The sequence below is a fragment of the Pinus tabuliformis genome, chromosome Q, assembly GCF_031772625.1.
Source record: "Pinus tabuliformis cultivar Carrire ecotype Pingquan chromosome Q, CPIR1, whole genome shotgun sequence".
NCBI classification, from domain to species: domain Eukaryota; kingdom Viridiplantae; phylum Streptophyta; class Pinopsida; order Pinales; family Pinaceae; genus Pinus; species Pinus tabuliformis.
The window spans coordinates 394,160,574-394,181,623 of NC_142296.1; positions in this window are offsets into that span (position 1 = coordinate 394,160,574).

A 21,050-nucleotide genomic window follows, 5' to 3' on the forward strand; every position below is an offset into this window, starting at 1 on the left:
CAGTTGCTTCTTTTGTTGGTAGATTTGATCTTGTTCAGCGACCTCTTCAATTTATTTTCCAAGGGTGGACTGTCCTTCACTAATGCCAACTTCATAAATGCAATGCACTTTTCGACTCAGTGCATCGGCCACCCTTTTTTCGTTCCCTTTTAGATGCTTAATTTCAAAATCGAAACTGCCCAAAAAGTCTACCCACCTAGCTTGCCTAGCGTTTAAAGTTGGTTAACTAAAGTAGCTAGTTAAGCTATGGTGATCAGTCATCAATAAGAATTTTCTTCCCACCAAATAATGGCGCCACATTTTCAGTGCATGTACTACAGCAGTTAGTTCCAGATCATAGGCAGAATACTTCTGCTCATGTTCTTTCAATTTTATGGATTCATACGCGATCACCTTCCCTTCCTACATCAACACCCCTCCTACACCCTCTTTGCTTGCATCTGTACAGACTACATACTCCTTTTCTGGGTCTGCAACACTCAGCACAAGTGCAGAGGTGAGCAGGTTTTTTAGATGTTCGAAGCTCCGTTGACAATCTGTTGTCCACTTGAATATTTTTTCTTTCTTTTGCAAAGAGGTGATAGGATATGCAACCCTAGAGAAGCCTTCCACAAACCGCCGGTAATATCCAACCAGCCCCATGAAAGACCTGATATCTGCCACGTCCTTTGGTATTGGCCATTCCATTATGGTTTTGATCTTTTCAGGGTCCACAGCTATGCCTTCTTTAGTGATGACATGCCCCAAATACTGGATCTGCTCTTTATAAAAATCGCATTTGCTAAATTTACCATATAGCTGATGTTCCCGTAGTGTCTGTAACACTAATCTGAGATGCTCCTCATGCTCTTTAATATTCTGGGAGTATATAAGTATATCATCAATAAAGATTAACACGAATTTGTCTAGGTACTGATGAAATACACTATTCATCAAGCACATAAATGTCGCAGGTGCATTGGTCAACCTGAAAGGCAGTACCACAAACTCGTAGTGCCCGTAACGAGTTCGAAAAGTTGTTTTGGCTATGTCCTCATCCTTAATTCTGATTTGATGATAGCCTGACCTCAAATCAATCTTTGAGAAGATTGTCACCCCCTTCATCTGATCAAATAGTTCATCAATGCGGGGTAGTGGATATTTGTTTTTAACTGTCAATTTATTCAGTTGTCTATAATCTATGCACATACGGAGAGTTCTGTCCTTTTTCCTAACAAACAATACGGGGGCTCCCCGAGGAGATATGATGGGACGGATATACTTCTTGTCTAACAACACTTGCAGCTGCATTTTTAATTCAGTTAATTCCGGCACACTCATCCGGTATGGTGCTCGGGATACTGGGGCTTCACCGGGTACCAATTCTATGTTGAAGTCCAAATCTCTTTTGGGCGGCAGCCCTGGTATTTCTTTAGGAAATACATCTGTAAAATCTCGCACTACTGGTATGCTTTCCACAGCCGCAATTTTATCTTCAGATCTAGCATATCCTACTTGTACTGCATATATTTGACATTTCTTCCGGATACTTTTAGCTAGCTGTGAGGCCGTAATTGGCCGGATCTGCACCGGTTTCAGGATACCTTGAATTTCCTTTTCTTTTCCCAGTTCATCTCGGTAAGAAATTGTTTTTGTCTTGCAGTTTATTATAGACCACCGCCTTTCCAGCCAATCCATCCCTATCAACACATCATACGAACCGAGAGGGAGTACATTCAATTCTGTCATTACTGTCTGACCGGCTAACCTTAATGGGCAGTTGCTGACCTTAGCCAGCACTCGTCTTTTGGCCCCGGTGGCAAGCTGTACTAACCATGGATTCTTAAACTTAATAGCTTGCAAACTACAATTTTCCACAACTTTGGGACTAATGTAGCTTAAGGTAGCTCCTGGGTCTACTAAAATGGAAACAGTTCGATCAAAGATCTTACCTTCAAATTCTATCATTGTTGGCTGGTAATCAGCTTGTCGATCCTCGAGGGCAGCATTTATTCTGGGTATGGACCGAGCCACGTCTCCCAATGTGGAGGCTTCTTAAATCTGGGACACCTGATCACTTTCCTTCCGGTGAGGGAAATTTTTAATATAATGTGGCCCGCCACAACCCCAGCACTGAACCGATGGCCTAGCTGAACCCTCATTATCAGCTCTACCCGACTGTTCACTGTATTTAGATTCAGTAGGTGGCTTTAATCTGATCTGATTCCTCGATGGGTTTCTATTGCTGGCCCCTTTTGAGAATCCCTTGTGGAAATTGTTGCGAGTTCCCTTAACTCCTACAGTCATTCTGCTGCCCTTTTTATCTGCCCAGCGCTTTCCAGAATTTTCTCCTTTTTGTTTATTCTGCTGATAACATATTCTAGCTTTCCGTATTGCTTCGTCCATCGTCTTCGGATTATCAAATTCGATCCTTTCCCGCATTGCCTGGGGTAGGCTGCTAACAAACCGCTGCACCTTAGCCTTTTCCTCCCGAATGTACGGTACATAGTGAAGCAGAGATGTAAATTTAGTAATGAATTCATCTATGGTCTGCTGCCCAAGCCGCAGATCATGAAATTCTCGTGCTTTTTCATCATAGAAGCGTTCTGTCAGGTACTTTTCCTTAAAATATCTTTGAAAAGTTTCCCAAGTCACATCTTGCTCACTCACCCCCCACACCATCTTGACTTCTTCCCACCATAATGTAGCCTTGGCCTGCAGCTGGAAGATGGCCAGCCGTGCCTTAAGATGGTGATCATACTCGTAAACTTGGAAATACTTGTTCATGTTGATTAGCCAAGCCTCTGCAGCTTCCTCCGATTCCCCATCAAAATGTGGTGGTTTAATCTTCCGAAACTCCCCTTGCAGTTCTATCCACTGTCTCTTTGGGGTTTGATGTTCAGAAGCGTTAACAGACTTCTCTCCTCGAACCTCCGCCCTTTCCTCTGTTTCCTCCTGTTCGGTGTGATAGCCTTGTTCATCTGATACTCGTGTCTGCTCAGGCCTAGGATGAGACTGCTGTTGGTTTTGTTTATCGGATAAACTTTTCAGGATCCTCTCTTGTTCCATGTTTAGTCTTGCGTTGTCCTCACGCAAACGGGCCATTTCGTTCTTCAGTTCCTGGACTGTCTCCAATATAGTCAAATCAGTGCTGCGGCCTTCCTCTCCCAGTTGTACCCATATCTCAGGATTTCCCTGAGGGTGAGTAACGTTGTCTGGTCGATTCATATTTCCATGAGGAGCGCTACTTGTTCTCCTCATTCTGTTGTCACCTGAACAAAATTAGCTCATTTCAACAGATGTAATTTTCATATTTCAAAATACCCCTTGCTTGCTTGTTAGGGAGTTACTTATGCATTGCTGTCTCCATTAAAATTAACCCGAGGTCACAGAGTTGTAACCTGGGCTCTGATACCACTTGTAACACTACAGTACAGAAGTAAAATTTTTTTTAACCACGGTATAAATAAGTATACATGATTATTAGTCTTTTGATTGCAATAACGTTTATATATCTAATTACTAGCCAGTCAAATGTATTAAGGAATACATAATTAACGTTATATCCATACCTACTCATACAAGTAATGATGTTGAGATTATCTATGCTATCCACGATACATATCCATGATACTATGGCGAATATACATTAGTTTGACTCGTGTTCTGTCTTGGATTTATCATGTGGTTGACATTACATTTATACGTACAAGCTGTTATATGAGTGGGCCGCTGGTACTACGGGGTATGAATGAACTTATGGCAATTTCTATGTTGAGTGCTGGTTTATGCTGCCTGGATTAAATGTCGTCGTGAGTCACTTCAGGCATTGGCGCTTGCCCCAACTGGCCTGCTCCACATCGTCCATCTGGCACGATGAACGGCCAGCTAGTAGGCACCATGTGCCCACCACGTGCTCAGTACTCCAGGCTTCATGCGGACTGACACTTACCTCGAACTTACCACTTGGCAGTTGTTTCCCGGTTATTCTAGGTTCGATCCCACGGCGGAGACGAACCCGCCCAAATCGAGGGCTGTCATCGAGCCATGAGGCGGTGGTAAGGTTTGATAGTCTTTATGCGATGGTTAATTCTTTAGCTCGTTCGATTGTTGGAGTGACCTCCTGTCCCTCACAGTTCTATGGCGCTTTGCCTTTGCACAGCACTCCTTCCCTTCAGGCGGTCTGATGCGCGGTAGGAAATCTCTGTCTCCCAATGCCGGTTAAGGTAACTGCTCTCCTAATCTTCATGGTTACGATTCTTTTCGTTTTGTGTTCATATTCTTCCGCAGGATTTAATTCTCACAGTTCAGGTTTTGATGGTGTTTCAGGTGAAGAGTTCGGTTGCTAAGGCCGACGGCGTCGGAGAGCCTGCTCCGCTTCTCCACCATTCCATGCTCCGGGTAAGAGTTTATGCATCTGTAGTAAAGCTCGTAGGGCGTTTCCAAGGTAACGGACTGAACCGTTGTCCATCTTGACAGGATATCAGAGTTTGCATGTGCAATGGAAACCCATCGCCGTGTTCAGGGGTTTCCTCCCATGAAGAAATTTACGTTTCTCCCATTTTTGTTGTTTGTAATTTAACTTGGTTTCTTCGCCAACATTCAGGCGGAAACCTCAGTTGAAAGGCGCTGAATGCCCGACTTGTACTGTATAATTTTGTTTCATTATTAAGGACTGTCAATCGTTGCAGATGGTCGAACGTTTACTGGTTCATATATTGAATTTTTCCTCTATGGTACTGTTTTCGAATTAGTTTTTTTTAAAGAAATATTGTTGGTTCATGTGAAAGCCCTTACCTGAGTTCCAGTACTTTTACTCGGTGTATTCTGCGAGTACTTGCCCTCACGGTGACTTTTATTGTGAATTTAATTATGAAACATGTATCCTTGTTCGTTCTTGGTGTATAATTGCTTCTACTATTATTTTATCATGAGACGTCGGCTTGGCAATGAAAGCCCTTGCTGGCTATACAATGATTCAAACATGGCTTCGGCCATTCTTTATAGGCTCAGAGATACCTGTTATTGTTTATTAAATATGCAAGGTGGGCACGGCCCCTCCTCTTTTCCTTGAGGACAGGAGTATTTCCGGTATCGTTTTCTCCTGCATTCTTAAATACTCTGTTAAAATGTTAGTGTTGTGAACTTGGTAATTGATTGTTGTTCTAAGGTATATGCATTGTTCCACTGTTGATCCGAACAGCTTGTATTTCCTCAGTAGTAATCCTGGGTGTCTCCGAGTACTATATTTGTTGTTCTCGGTTCGATATGTAGACTCAAATGATTATGCACAGTATTGAGTTTTTTGGTTGATTACTACTTAAGCTACAGGAGATGATTTCGCACAATGTTCAGTTTCCTGTTTCGTTATCGCTTATGCTACAGGGGTTTGTTCCAGCATTATGCTACAGGGGTTTGTTCCAGCATGGATTCACTGTTTTTTTTTTCTTTCAATTACAAATCTAGTTCCATTTCTGCCAGTTGCGCAGAAACTAGTTCTTAAAGTTATCAAATCGTTTTTCCCACTACCATTGCCTGCATAATCGCAGAATGCCATGTATAGACTTGCCTGTCATAAACCTTAAATAATTCCACAGTTTATAAACAAATTCTTTTAATTGTTAGGTTCTTTAGTAAACCATACCTGAGCAGAGGCAAACCTCTTTGTTGCGCTTGTCAACCACCCGACCTTAGGAAGATCCTCCTCGATCTTCCACCCCCAAGCACTTCTGCAGATCTTCACTGTCTGCAACTCTCTGGCTATACCAGAGTCACGCTATCTGGTCCTAACCAGACGTAGCGGTTCAGGAAGCTTCTGCCTTCCAAGCACATGCCATCTGATCTTTACCATACATAGCATTTCTCTGTTTTACTGCCATCTGATCTCTACCAGACATAGCATTCCCCTTTTTCCCCTTTTTCTCTGGGGTCTCAACCGTCTCATGAAGGTAGTTAGGTTTTTCTTTTGTTTCAACTACCTCAATAGCTACTAACAACAATTAATCAACATACATAATTAAACAGTAGTAGCACAATTAATTATCATAATTAATTAACAGCAGTAGCAACATAGTTATTATAATTTTACCGAACAGAACTTTAGTTCACAGTTAAATTTACTGTCTTACTTAACATTATCGCTTTACTAGGGGCATTACACGATTCCAACCATAACTCTCGCATATTATCAATTCCAATATAATATATTTTAATAATAAATTAATAACAACTTTATCACATTGAAATAACATAATATTTACAATGCTATCAACTTTGATAGGCGAACAATATTTACACTGTTATTAATTATTTAATACACCAATAAAAATCCAACCATTCATAACAATACCCGATGTCCACCATACATAAATGGCCATGATCCTGCTTAACAGCTCCATGGTCCCTCGATAAACCTCAATTTATCCGCCCCTACACTCTCGATTTATCGGGGGCTACGCTCCATCTTTTCCAGCAGCTTTACAGCTATAACTAAAGCAAGTTCTGACTCTGGCTTTTCGAGCCACTTACTTTACAGCTCTGACTCCAACAACATCACACTCTTGAAGGCATCACCTCAATTTATCCGCCCCTACACTCTCGATTTATCGGGGGCTACGCTCCATCTTTTCCAGCAGCTTTACAGCTATAACTAAAGCAAGTTCTGACTCTGGCTTTTCGAGCCGCTTACTAGTAGGCCTCCCACTAATTTGTCCATTAGTTGGAGCTAGTTTAACTAACTTTAAATCATTTAAACTAAATTAATTAATTACAATTCAAAATAAACTCAATCAAGGCTATTATAATGTAGGATAGACCCTCAACTCGAATTAACTGAGGGACTAAGTCAAATTAACTTAGTTAATTATTAAAAATTATCATGAGATGTAGAATTACAATTTAATTCCCAATTTAATTCAAAGACAAATTAAATCAGAATCTTTTTTTATGTTATTTTTAACATTTCTTGTTTCAATTTCAACACATTTTGTAATATATATGAACTTTTCATTCATTTTATTACTCCCTATGATCTATGTCTATATCTTGATAGTCAATCATTGATTTATCTTTTTTTTTTTTAATTATTAAATATGCTTTTTTTTTTTTTTTTTGGATAAGATAACTAAACTCTAGCTATTGGTTGAAGTATAAAGATTTATTACTTCTTGGCTTGTTTATTTGTTTAAAAGGATTAACTTTTTGTTTTCGCAAAATATATATAATAAATTATTAAAAGGGTGTGAAATTTTGAATCTTAAAAATCAAATTAAGTTAAAATGTAATGAATAAAGATGTAATAAAAATTATTGGCACGAATAATTACTGATAATTGTGGAATTTTTTCCAAAATAAACATCGAGGAAGAAACTAATTTTAATAGTATTGCGAAAAATTGTTTTCATAAGTTTTTAAATATTGAGAGGTTAATTTCAATGGATTCAAAAATTTTAATTTGACACAACAATTTTAAGAAAGAATGTGATTTTTGGTTATTTAAAATGTATTTGTGAATGCATAAATGGATTCATCACCTTGAAAACCCCTTTCTATAGGTTAAAAAACTCAAACTCTAGTTTCTAAAAATATCTCTTTAATTTTGGTTAAAATTAATCAAAACAAAATCATGAAAAATACCATTTTGTCTATAAGTTAGACTACCTCTTTTAAAAAGTAGTTGTTTGTGTTTTCGAGATTCATTCCTTTTAAAAATTAGTTGTTTTTGTTTTCGAGATTCATTATAATTGTTGAAATGAGAAGGGTGAAGAGTTTATTTTAATGATAAAGGGGATATTGATTTTTTTTATAATTAATATTAATTAAAAAATATATTTTAGTTTTATAGAAAGATTTCAAATTATATTTAAGTAAAATTTGAAGTAAATTATTATAAAAATATTTTAATTGATGTGGTTTCTTGATTAATAGTGATGACTTAGTTTAATTGTAATAAATAAATAACTTTAATAAAAGTAGTTGTTTATAGTTTATTAATTAAAAATTAATATTTACCAACATAGATTCATCTTAACTTTCTCTTGAGGTGCAAATTTCTTTTAGAGTGAGAAGAGGTTTGATCCATCTACTCGCTTGGCAGAACCAGATTTAAAATGAATCAAGACTGATTACAATAATGTCCATACATAGTTTAGAATTGATAACTATTCAGATCAACATGTCTTTCACAACATTGAAATTTATTTTTACTTTAATTATAAGTAAATGAAAAGTATCTTTTGTCATATTAAATTTCACTGTTCACTATAATTTTTCTGAACTTCTATGTAGACACTAAACCACCATACAACACTGAATATTTATGCCATATATATCTATATAAAATTTACATGTAATATGTAAAACTAGCCATATATATTAATTTTATAATTTTAATACTATATTTATTAAAAGGTATTTTACTTTATAAAATATATTTGTAATATGTAACACCTAAAAAATAAATAAAAAAAATTATAATTCAATTATTACTATTTTTTATTAATTTCTCACGGTTACATAAATAATTATACATTCCTCATGGTAAGCATACATTACGGAAGTTTGTATAATTTTTTTTCCTAATTAAACTATTATCAATTTCTTATAAATATAGTTATTATGATTATTATTTTCTTGGTTGCATAAAATTTTTAGAAGAATATGATATCAAAATTCATGTGTGGTTCATTAATGGTTCATCATTGGGATAAGATGGGGAATCATATCTTGACATTAAGATTAAATATGAATAACCATGTAGAGAAATAATTTCTAAACGTAGAAAATAACTTAACAGTTAGTTTTGACTAGAAATTATTATTTCTTAATAAAAAAATTAATATAATGAAAGTAAACATTAAGAATTTATTTTATTTTTAATAAATTATAATTCCATAATTAAAAATAATAATAATATAATGAAACATTAAGAATTTATTTTATTTTTAATAAATTATAATTAAAAAAATCCAAAATTAAATAGAATAATATTTTTGGTCATATTTAAATAATACATTAGGTCAAAATTTGATAAACTAAGGTCAAATAAATAGGTAAATATTTAATTTTGAATAAATAGATAAATATTTTATTTATACATAAATAGATATTTTGAACTAAATATATAAATATTGAGTTTTGGATAAATAGATTTATGAGTAAATACATATTTTGTTTATTTATTTGTTTGTTTGTTTATTAAAGATTTCTTTTTTTTTTCAAGTTGTCTCTTATTCTCTAGACTTGAATTGTGGCTCGCCAAAGTCATTTAAGGATCGCACTCAGCCTGGGCCACACCAGCCCTAAGCTGACTTCAGAAACCGCAACCTAGGGGCATCTAAGCTGTCAAAGTCATCTGGGGATCGCACCCGCCCTGGGCCACACCAACCCTAAGCTGACTGGATTTTAGCATGTGTCATCCCCCTAGCACAGGCACAACAACCTTTGTGATGTTTGATCTTAGGTTGCCTTGTTAAGGAGCCTCATTGTGAACTGATTGTGTTAGTGAGACTTAACTTTATTTGTTAAAGTTTTGAATAAAATAAATATGTTTATTTTTATTCAAAACATTAATAAATAAACAAATAAATAAATTATTTATCTATTTATTCAAAATTACATATTTAGCTATTTATTTTAACTTAGTTGATCCATGTTTGACCTCAATGTATTATTTAAATATGACAAAAAACATTAATCTATTTAATTTTAAATAATTTTATTTAATTATGGAATTATAATTTATTAAAAAAAAATTAATTAATAGTTATTTTACGATTACTTTAATTATATTAAAATATTTTTTATTAATAAATAATAATTTCTAGGCAAAACTAACGGTTAGATTCTAACGTTCAAAATTGATTCTCTACATCGCTATACATATTTAATTTGATGCCATGATATGATTCCACATCTTTTCCTGATGATGAATCATGCTAGATGGTTCAAAATGCATCCACAGATGAATTTTGATTTGAACTTCTTCGAAAACTTTCTTGCAATCACTATCATTGTATAAACAATTATACATTCCTCATGCTAAGTACACGTTATGGAAGTTTGTATAAATATTATAATGAATATGATATCATTCACGAGTACTTGATTCTTATAGAACAGGTAATGTTATTATTGAAGATGATTAAACCACACTACTAGAGATAGGGGGTTTTAAGTCAATATTTGAACCAATTTTGGGTAAATTGTGTTAACTTGAGACAAAACAAAACTTGTATATTGCCTTAGATATTGTCTTTAAGCGAGTGTATCAAATTTTTATCCTAAAAAATTGTCTCTATAAAGATAATATATAACATAGGTATTATTGTTTCTTAGAAGACAATTCATTTTTATCTTTATAGAGACAATATGTCGTTAATCGTAACTATTGTCTCTCTATAGACAATAAAAATAATTTGTCTCTCTATAAATAATAAAAAATAATATTTAATGACAATACAATATCACTTTTGTTTTTTTAGAGACAATATAAAACAATGAATCTATCAAAATATCTCAACATTGAAATAAATCAGTATAAAAAATATTTAATTAAAATAAACTACATTATCATTAATTAATTAATTCATTCTAGTGCACAGTGGAATCGAAACACCAACCTCTTACCTATAAGGCAGATGCTCTTCCATTAAGCTAGCACCCTCTAAAGTATTATGTGAGGAGTTATCGAAGTCCTTGAGATTGTATATATATAGATATTAATTTTTAAAAAATGCTCGACACATAATGGCATAATCTTTGTAAAATCTATAATCATGCAACCCTTAGTTCTACAGCTACTGAATAACACTTTAAATCCATTTGAATTCACTCCATTTATCTATTACCCATTTATCCTTCACTTTCTCTACCACTCTCTCTGACGAAACACGTTTTCTCTCTCAAAGTCACTCTCTCCCATTCTCTGTCTCTCTCTCAATGCCCCTCCCACCGTCTAAACTACTAGCCCTCCATCCCTCTATAATCCCATTTATCTCTCTCCCACCTTATCTACCTCCCTTATTTCTCTTTTTCCATATCTGCCTCACTCTTTCCCTCCCTCCCTCTCTCTCTTCCCTCCACCTTCCTCTCTTTCATTACCACCATCCCCCTACCTAACTCTCCCCCTCCACTTTCTCTCTCTATCTCTTCCTCCCACTCCCATCTTTCTCTCTTCCTCCTTCCCACTCTTCCTTCCCTCTCTATTTACATTTCTCTCCCTCCCACTCTCTCTCTTTACCCGCTTTCTTTGTCACTCTCTCTCATTCACTCTCACCCTTTTTTTTCCTCCCTCACACTCCACTTTCTCTCTCACATTTACCCCTATATCTTACTACTCTCTATCCATCTATCTCACTCTCACTCTTCATTACAAGGTGAAAAATTTATTATTTGTTATTTTACTACAAGGACATATACGAAATAAGTGCATATACCGAAGTTGTGCATATATGGAAGACATGTGCATATACAAAAAGTGTGCATATATAAAAGTCGCACATCTTCTGTATCACATATCTTCTGTATATGTGCAATTTCCATATATTCACATATCTTCGTATATCCACAACTTTTGTATATAGGCATATACAGGAGGATGATGTTGTGCACAACTTCTGTATACGTGTATCTTTCACATATGCACATATATGGAAGTTTCATATATACATAAGCAACCTATAAATGAAATATGCACATATACATAATTTATGTGCAACTTCAACCATTGTATATGCACAACCTCCGTGTATGTGTAATTTTTGTATATGTGCAACTTCCCTATATATTCATATACAAGCAATATTTTCATATATAAAATATGCACATATATGGAAGTTGTGCCTACAAAAAGGTTAAAGTTCTACACAACTTTTATATATGCACATATCTTTCGTATATGCACAACTTCTGTATATGGGCATATCTTCCATATATGCGCAACTTCTGTATATGCGCATATATTTTATATGTGCACAACTTCTGTATATACACATATCTTTTACATGTGCTCATATCTTCTGTATATATGAAACTTAATATATTTTCATATCTTCCATATATATGCAACTTCTGTAGATGCACATATACAGAAGTAGTGTGCAACTTTTGTAATATGCATATACAACGACCTCCATATATGTACAACTTCTGTATATGCGCACATCTTCTGTATATGAAAAACTTTCTTATATGTGCATATCTACCATATATCTGTAACTTCCATAGTTGTGTATATATGGTATATATGTGCATATGCGAAAATTGCACATATATGGCAGATATGCGCATATACAAAATATGTGCATATACGGAAGTCACACAACTTCTATATATGTGCATCTTCTATATCGGATATCTTTCGTATATGTGAAATTTTTTTATATATGCAACTTCTCTATATGGACAACTTTCATATATATGAAACTTTTGTATACATGTTTATCTTCCTTATATGCGCAACATCCATATATGCACATATTTTCCATATATGTGTATATATTCCGTATATGCACATATATGTACACAACTTCAACCTTTGTATATAAAAAACTTCCATATATGCACATATATTCCATATGTGCGTAACTTTCATATATACACATATATGAAATTTGCGCACATACAAAATATATGTGCATAAAGGGAAGATATGCTATATAGAAGATGCACATATATAGAAACTGTGTGACTCTCATATAGAGGCGTACCATGTGTATATGCACATGTATTCTGTATATGCGCAACTTACAATTTGTATTTGCACATATATGGAAGTTGTGCATATAAGGTAAATGCGCATATATGGAAGATATGCACATATATAAAAGTTACACATATGCAAAAAAATATTTGCATATATAGAAATTATGCATATACAGAAGATGTGTGCATATATGGAAGTTGTGCTTATATGGAAGATGTATATTCATATTACAGAAGTTGTGCACTACTTCTTTATATGCACAACTTTTGTATATTTGCATATACAGAAGTTGCACATATATGGAATATATGCACATATACGAAACTTGTACATATACATAAGATATACACATATAAAAAAGTTGCATATATACAAAAGATATGTGTATATATGGAAGCTATTTTTGACTATCAGCCTCTCTATAGGTGCAACTTCTGTATATATGTGCATATACAAAGTTGTGCATATACGGATGTTGCGCATATATAGTGGTTGAAGTTGCACATAAATTATGTATATGTGCATCTTCCATATAACGATAGTTTTTGTATATGTGCATCTACCGTATATGTACAAGTTCCATATATGTGCATATACAGTAGTTGTCCACAACTTCAGCCTCTATATATATGTAGCTTATGTATGTGTGCAACTTCTTTATATGCGCATATATTCTGTATATATGCAACTTCCTTGTATGCACATATACGAAAGTTCCTCTTGTCATTTCTTTTAGCATGTTCATCCTCTTCTTTCCTCTTTTTTTTTTTCTTCCTTCCTTTTCTTTTCATCTTCTCTCCTCATAGCTTCTTCTTGGGCTTCTCCTTTTATCCTCAAGGGTTATTTTCGTTTCCTTTCTTTCTCGATCTTCAATGCTTCAATTTATTCCATACTTTGTTGAGACTCATTTCCCATCTTGAATAATAATTTTGTTTTATTATTTCTATCTCTTGAAAGCTTCCTCATCATTCCAAATATCAAATTGATATTCCCACCTATATTTTCATGATTTACACTTATTTTTTATAACCAACAAGGGGTCATATCTATGGTGACTTAGTTTCCAAAGATGGATTATTTCAAGCTATTAGCTTTTGTCTAAGCTTACTTCATGTCCCTGAATCCATAAGTGCCTAAGAAAAATGGCATGAGTGTCCATGAAAATTTTTTATCTCTAAAAAGAGATACACCAACACCATTTACTACCTAGTATGCAATATTTGATCCCTTGGAGGACAATTTGTCTATAATGACTCTGGGTAGTAGGCAGGGTGACTTCATGGTGCCATATATACTCATATATGTTCTCTTTTCTTGTGAATACCAATCTATAACTCTTCCAAAAACTTGACTGATATTCTAGGATATGTAGGGTCATTGGGGTGACAAACAATAGTTCATAAAGGGAATTCAGAAAGCTATCACATACCTTTTCGTATGGTATACGCCACATGTGCTTCTAGAAATCTTAGTAGTAAATGTGAATGTGATATTTTTTAAGAGAAAATTTCTAACCCATATCTACGAATGAGTTCAAAGTACACATTATTTCTAGCAGATAAGAAGAAATGTGAAATTGATGTTATTCCCTTAGAACCTCTTCACATTCCTTTTTTATGTTCACCTTTAATTTTACTATTATATCTCCTCAATTGAACTTATTTCCTGTAATAGCAATAAAATATATTAGGGGGACATAGGCTTCCTCAAAAATTTTAGCATTTGTATTGCCATATGGCTTGGAAAGCATGGTTTCCATGGGTTCATATTGAGTCCTTAGTAGGGGGTATTACTCTAAAATAATTGACTTGAAATAGTTTTCTTTCGTATATGCACATATTATTTGTATATGTGCATCCTTAGTATATGCACATATATTCCACATATTCACATATATGGAAGTTGTGTATATATTGTACATAAAAATATACATAAGATGTATATATATGGAAGTTACCCATACATAGAAGAGATGCACATATATGAAAGTTACGCATATACGAAAATTGTGTATATACAAAAGATGTGTGCATATGAGGAAGTTGTGCATATATGGAGGTTTCCATATATGCATATTACGAAAGTTGCGAATGTGTGGAAGATATGCACATATATGAAAGTTGTACATATACAAAAGATATTTCCATATATGGAAGCTGTGTAGAAATTCCTCTGTATAGGTGAAACTTCCATATATGTGCATCTTCTATATATGCGCAAACAAATGCGCATATACGGAAGTTGGGCATATATGTAATTTGCGCATATACATAGGTTGCACATATACAGTGGATGAAGTTGCACATAAATTATGTATATATACATCTTCCATAAATGTGAAATTTCTATATATGTGCATCTAATTCTATATATGCACACTTTTCATATATGTGCATGTCTTCCATATATGTGCATGTCTTCCATATATACACATAGCTTCCATATATGTGTTTCTTCCGTAGAGTAAGGGTAGTGGAGAGAACCATTACAGTGTTGGATTTAATTTCTGCTTTTAATTTTAACTGAGATTTCTACTTCCTTGAAACAAAATGTATTTCATCTATATTCATCCTCTGCCTTATGAATTCTAAAGAAAAAATCATCACACGTAGGAAAATTGGTAGTTTATAAGGAGGAAGTTCACAGCCATAAATTCTGATTTTTGTGAAATTTTGGTAGAGATACCAATCTCCAACCTTAGATTGTTCACTAAGAATGGGAAAAGAATGGATAATGGAGTGGTAGCAGAGATTAAATTTGGAATGGGTGGTTTCAATGGTTTATTTCGAATTACTATTATTAGCATGTCAAATTTAATGAATTAAACATTGGTGGGGTGATTAATAATTCAACGGGAAACTAGCTAAGTTTATTGGAAGTTTTGGAGATAATTATTTTGGCAGGGGTGGTAGAGGCATGACAAAATAACAGGAGGGTTGGCAGGAAGGTTGGAAGCTGGGGGGGGAGGGTTTGGTGGTAAGTAGTATAGGATTGGGGTATATGCATGGCTTTCGTATATGCACATATGTGGAAGCTGTACATATACTATAGATTCACATATACAAAAACTGTGCATATATGGAATATGAACATATACATAATTTATGTGCAACTTTAGCCATTGTATATGCGAAACATCTGTATATGAAAATATACGGAAATTGTGCTTATAGAGAGGTTGATGTTCAAATTAAATTCCATATATACACATATCTTCTGTATATATGCAACTTTTGTACATGTACAACTTTCATATATGTGCATATCTTCCATATAGGAGTTTCATCAATAACAAATGGGAGGGTTGTTGGATTGAGAACATGTCAACGGATGAAAGGTGTTCAATCAAAATTGGAGTCGATTGAACATCATAGCGAAAACCGTTGGATCAGCCTGATCGATGGATAATAATGACAGAAGAGGAATGACGGAGATTAAGAGCTAACCCTTTATTAAGCCGAGTTTCTTTAAGTTCCGTATTGAGCATGTGGGTAGTCTCCAAAGACGAGAAGTGGTATCTCGTGCACCCTAAAGGTCGGAAGCTGTATTTCTAAATTCTATGCGATTAACCTTAGCGGTTGACATGTAGCATGGGAAATCAAATTTTCTCGCGTGCTTTCGTAGTATTAACTATCGTGCTAGTTGGAGCGCGAGATTGCACGATATTTGTTGGATTGAGTGGGGTCACATCAACGGTGCAGATTGTTCGGGCTAGTTGGCAAGTGGACGATACGATAACCATCTGATGGAAGAAGATCTACGGTGATCGCGCGGGAACTTGCAAGCAAGTTACCTCAGCTGGCAGACCCAATAAACTCATTAAAAATAGTTTAAAGTTCTGAAAGATCAGACTATCTGTTGAATGAGTGATCAAACGCATATTGCTTCCAAAAGTGCACACAGGCTAACTTTTGATTCGGACGCGATAAGGTTTTATACAATGGGGTTAAAACCTTGTTGACTTCCGGCCATCAAGACCGTTCATTATTGGTTGATTAGTCGGGTTTTATTGTGAAGTCTGCCAATTATAATGCTTCTGATGTATACGTGGGCCCATAACCCACAGATCCACGCTCTAATTTTGTAAATATGCAGCTTTACTGCGATCAAGCAGCTTTGCTATCATCAATTCACCAGTACTTGATTTTTATAGAATAGGTAATGTTATTATCGAAGACGATTAAAACACAATACTACAGATAGGGGGTTTTAAGTGAATATTTGAAACAATTTTTGGGTAAATTGTCTTAACTTGAGACAAAAGAAAATTTGTATATTGCCTTAGATATTGTCTTTAAGCGAGTGTCTCAAATTGTTGTCCTAAAAAATTGTCTCTATAAAGATAATATATAATAGAAGTATTATTTTTTCTTAGAACACAATTCATTTTTGTCTTTATAGAGACAATATGTCTTTAATCATAGCTATTGTCTCTCTATAGACAATAAAAAATATAGTTAATGACAATACAATATCACTTTTTTCTCTTTAGAGAAAATATAAAACAATGAATCTAGAAAAATATCTCAACATTGAAATAAATCAATAAAAAATATTTAGTTAAAAATAAACTACATTATCATTAATTAATTAAATCATGTTAGTACATAGTGGAATCGAACCACCAACCTCTTGCTTATAAGGCATGATGGTCTTCAATTAAGCTAGAACCCTCTAAAGAATTGTGTGAGGAGTTATCAAATTCCTTGAAATTGTATATATATAGACATTAATTTTAAAAAAATGCTCGACACATAATGTCATAATCCTTGTAAAATTTATAATTATGCAGCCCTTATTTTTAACTTAATTAAAAAATAACTCAATGGAGTAAGCTCAATTTCACACCCCTGTAACATGACATGTACAATAAGATAACAATACACAATTATCTACAAACAATTTAATATAGTTATACAAAGAAAACAAACTAGAATTATCACAAGTTGTTAATATCTTGCTACAACTACTGAGTAAATCTTTGAGTCCATTTGAACTCACTCCATTTATCTATTACCCATTTATCCTTCTCTTTCTCTACTGCTCTCTCTAGTGACACATATTCTCTCTCCCCCATTCTTTATCTCTCTCTCAATGCCCCTCCCACCCTCTACACTACTGGCCCTCCCTCCCTCTATAACCCCCTTATCTCTCTCCCACCTTCTCTATCTCCCTTATTTATGTTTTTCCATATCTGCCTCTCTCTTTCCCTCCCTCCCTCTCTCTCTTCCCTCCACCTTCCTCTCTCTAATTACCACCATCCCCCTACCCAACACTCTCCCTCCACTTTCTCTCTCTATCTCCCTCTCTTCCTCCCATTCCCATCTTTCTCTCTTCCTCCTTCCCTCTCTTTCTCCCTTCTCTATTTACAATTCTCTCCCTCCCACTCTCTCTCTTTACCCACTTTCTTTGTCACTCTCTCCCATTCACTCACACCCTTTCTTTTCCTCCCTCACACCACAGTTTCTCTCTGACATTTACCCCTATATCTTGCTACTCTCTAACCATCTATCTCACTCTCACTCTTCATTACAAGGTGATAAATCCATTATTTTTCCTCTTACTACAAGGACGTATACGAAAGAAGCACATATATCGAAGTTGTGCATATATGGAAGACAAGTGCATATACGAAAAGTGTGCATATACAAAAGTCGCACATCTTCTATATCACATATATTCTGTATATGCACATATATGGAAGTTGCATATATACATAAGCAACCTATAAATGGAAGATGCACATATACATAATTTATGTGCAACTTCAACCGTTGTATATGTACAACCTCCATATATGCGTAATTTTTGTATATGCGCAGCTTCCCTATATGTGCATATACAAACGATATTTTCATATATAAAAGATGCACATATACAAAAGTTGTGCCTACACAAAGGTTAAATTTTTACACAACTTTTGTATATGCATATATTTTCCATATATGTGCATCTATTCCATATATGCACGACTTTTGTATATGTACAAATATTTTATATGTGCACAACTTCTGTATATGTGCATATCATTTGCATACACTCATATCTTCTGTAAATATGAAACTTTCATATATATCCATATCTTCCATATATACACAACTTTTGTATATGCACATATATGGAAGTTGCACATATACAGAAGTAGTGTGCAACTTTCGTAATATGCATATATAACGACCTCCATATATGCACAACTTTTGTATATGCGCACATCTTCTATATTTGAAAAACTTTGGTATATGTAGATATCTACCATATATCTGCAACTTTATTAGTTGCATATATATGGTAGATATGTGCATATACAGAAGTCACACAACTTCTATATATGTGCATCTTCTATATCACATATCTTTTGTATATGTGCAATTTTTGTATATATGCAACTTCCTTATATGGACAACCTTCATATATATGAAACTTTTGTATACGTGTTTATCTTCCATATATGCACAACATTCATATATGCACATATTTTTTGTATATGTGTATATATTCTCTATATGCACATATTTGTACACAGCTTCAACCTTTGTATATAAAAAACTTCCATATATTCACATATATTCCATATGTGCGTAACTTTCATATATACACATATACGAAATTTGTGCACATACATAATATATGAGCATAAAGGGAAGATATGCAATATAGAAGATGCACATATATAGAAACTATGGGACTCTCGTATAACGGAATACCATGTGTATATGTACATGTATTTTGTATATGCGCAATTTATCATTTGTATTTGCGCATATATGGAAGTTGTGCATATATGATAGATGCGCTTATACAGAAGATATGCACATATATAAAAGTTACACATATGAAAAAAATATGCGCATATACAGAAGTTGTGCATATACATAAGATGTGTGCATATATGGAATCTGTGATTATATGGAAGGTATATATTCATATTACAGAAGTTGTGCATTACTTTTGTATATGCGAAACTTTTTTATATTTGCATATATGGAAGTTGCGCATATATGGAAGATATGCAGATATACGAAACTTGTACATATAAAGAGGATACGCACAAATACACAAGTTTCATATATACAGAAGATATGTGTATACATGGAAGTTATTTTGAATATCAACCTCTATATAGGCACAACATCTGTATATGTGCATATACGAAGGTTGCGCATATTCAGATGTTGCACATATATAGTGGCTGAAGTTGCACATAAATTATGTATATGTGCATCTTCCATATATGCATATTTTATGTATATGTGCATTTACCGTATATGTACAAGTTCCATATATGTGCATATATGGGATCTATGCATATACAGTAGTTGTGCACAATTTCAACCTCTCTATATATGTAGCTTACATATATGTGCATATATTATGTTCTGTATATACGTAACTTCCTTGTATGCACATATACAAAAGTTCCTCCTCTTCTTTCCTCTTTTTTTATTTTTATTTTCTCTTATTCTTCCTTCCTTTTCTTTCCATATTCTCACCTCATAGCTTCTTCTTGGGCTTCTCTTTTTATCCTCAAGGGTTATTTTCATTTCCTTTCTTTCTCGACCTTCAATGCTTCAATTTATTTCAACTTTGTTGAGAGCCATTTCCCATCCTGAATAATATTTTTTTTTAATCATTTTTATCTCTTGAAAGCTTCCTCATCATTCCAAATATCAAATTGGTATTCCCACCTATATTTGCATGCTTTACACTTATTTTTTATAACCAAAAAGGGTTCATATTTATGGTGCCTTAATTTCCAAAAATGAATTATTTCAAGCTATTAGCCTTTGTCTAAGCTTACTTCATGTCCACGAATCCATAAGTACCTAAGAAAATGGAATGAGTGTCCATGACAATTTTTTTATCTCTAGAAAAAAATACTCCAACACCATTCACTACCTAGTATGCAATATTTCATCTCTTGGAGGACAATTTGTCTATAATGACTCTGGGTAGTAGGCAGGGTGACTTCATGGTGCCATATATACTCATATATTTTCTCTTTTCTTGTGCATACCAATCTCTAACTCTTCCAAAAACTTACCTGACATTCTAGGATATGTAGGGTCATTAGGGTGCCAAACAATAGTTCATAAAGGGAAATCAAAAAGCCATGGCATACTTTTGCGTATGATATATGACGCTTGTTCTTCCAGAAATATGAGTAGTAAATGTGAATGGGAGATTTTTTGAGAGAATTTCTATCCCATATATAGGAATGAGTTCAAAGTACACATTATTTCTAGCAGATAAGAAGAAATGTGAAATTGATATTGTTCCCTTAGAAACTCTTCACATTCCTTTTTATGTTCACCTTTAATTTTACTATTAATATATCTCCCCAATTGAACTTATTTCCTATAATAGTAAT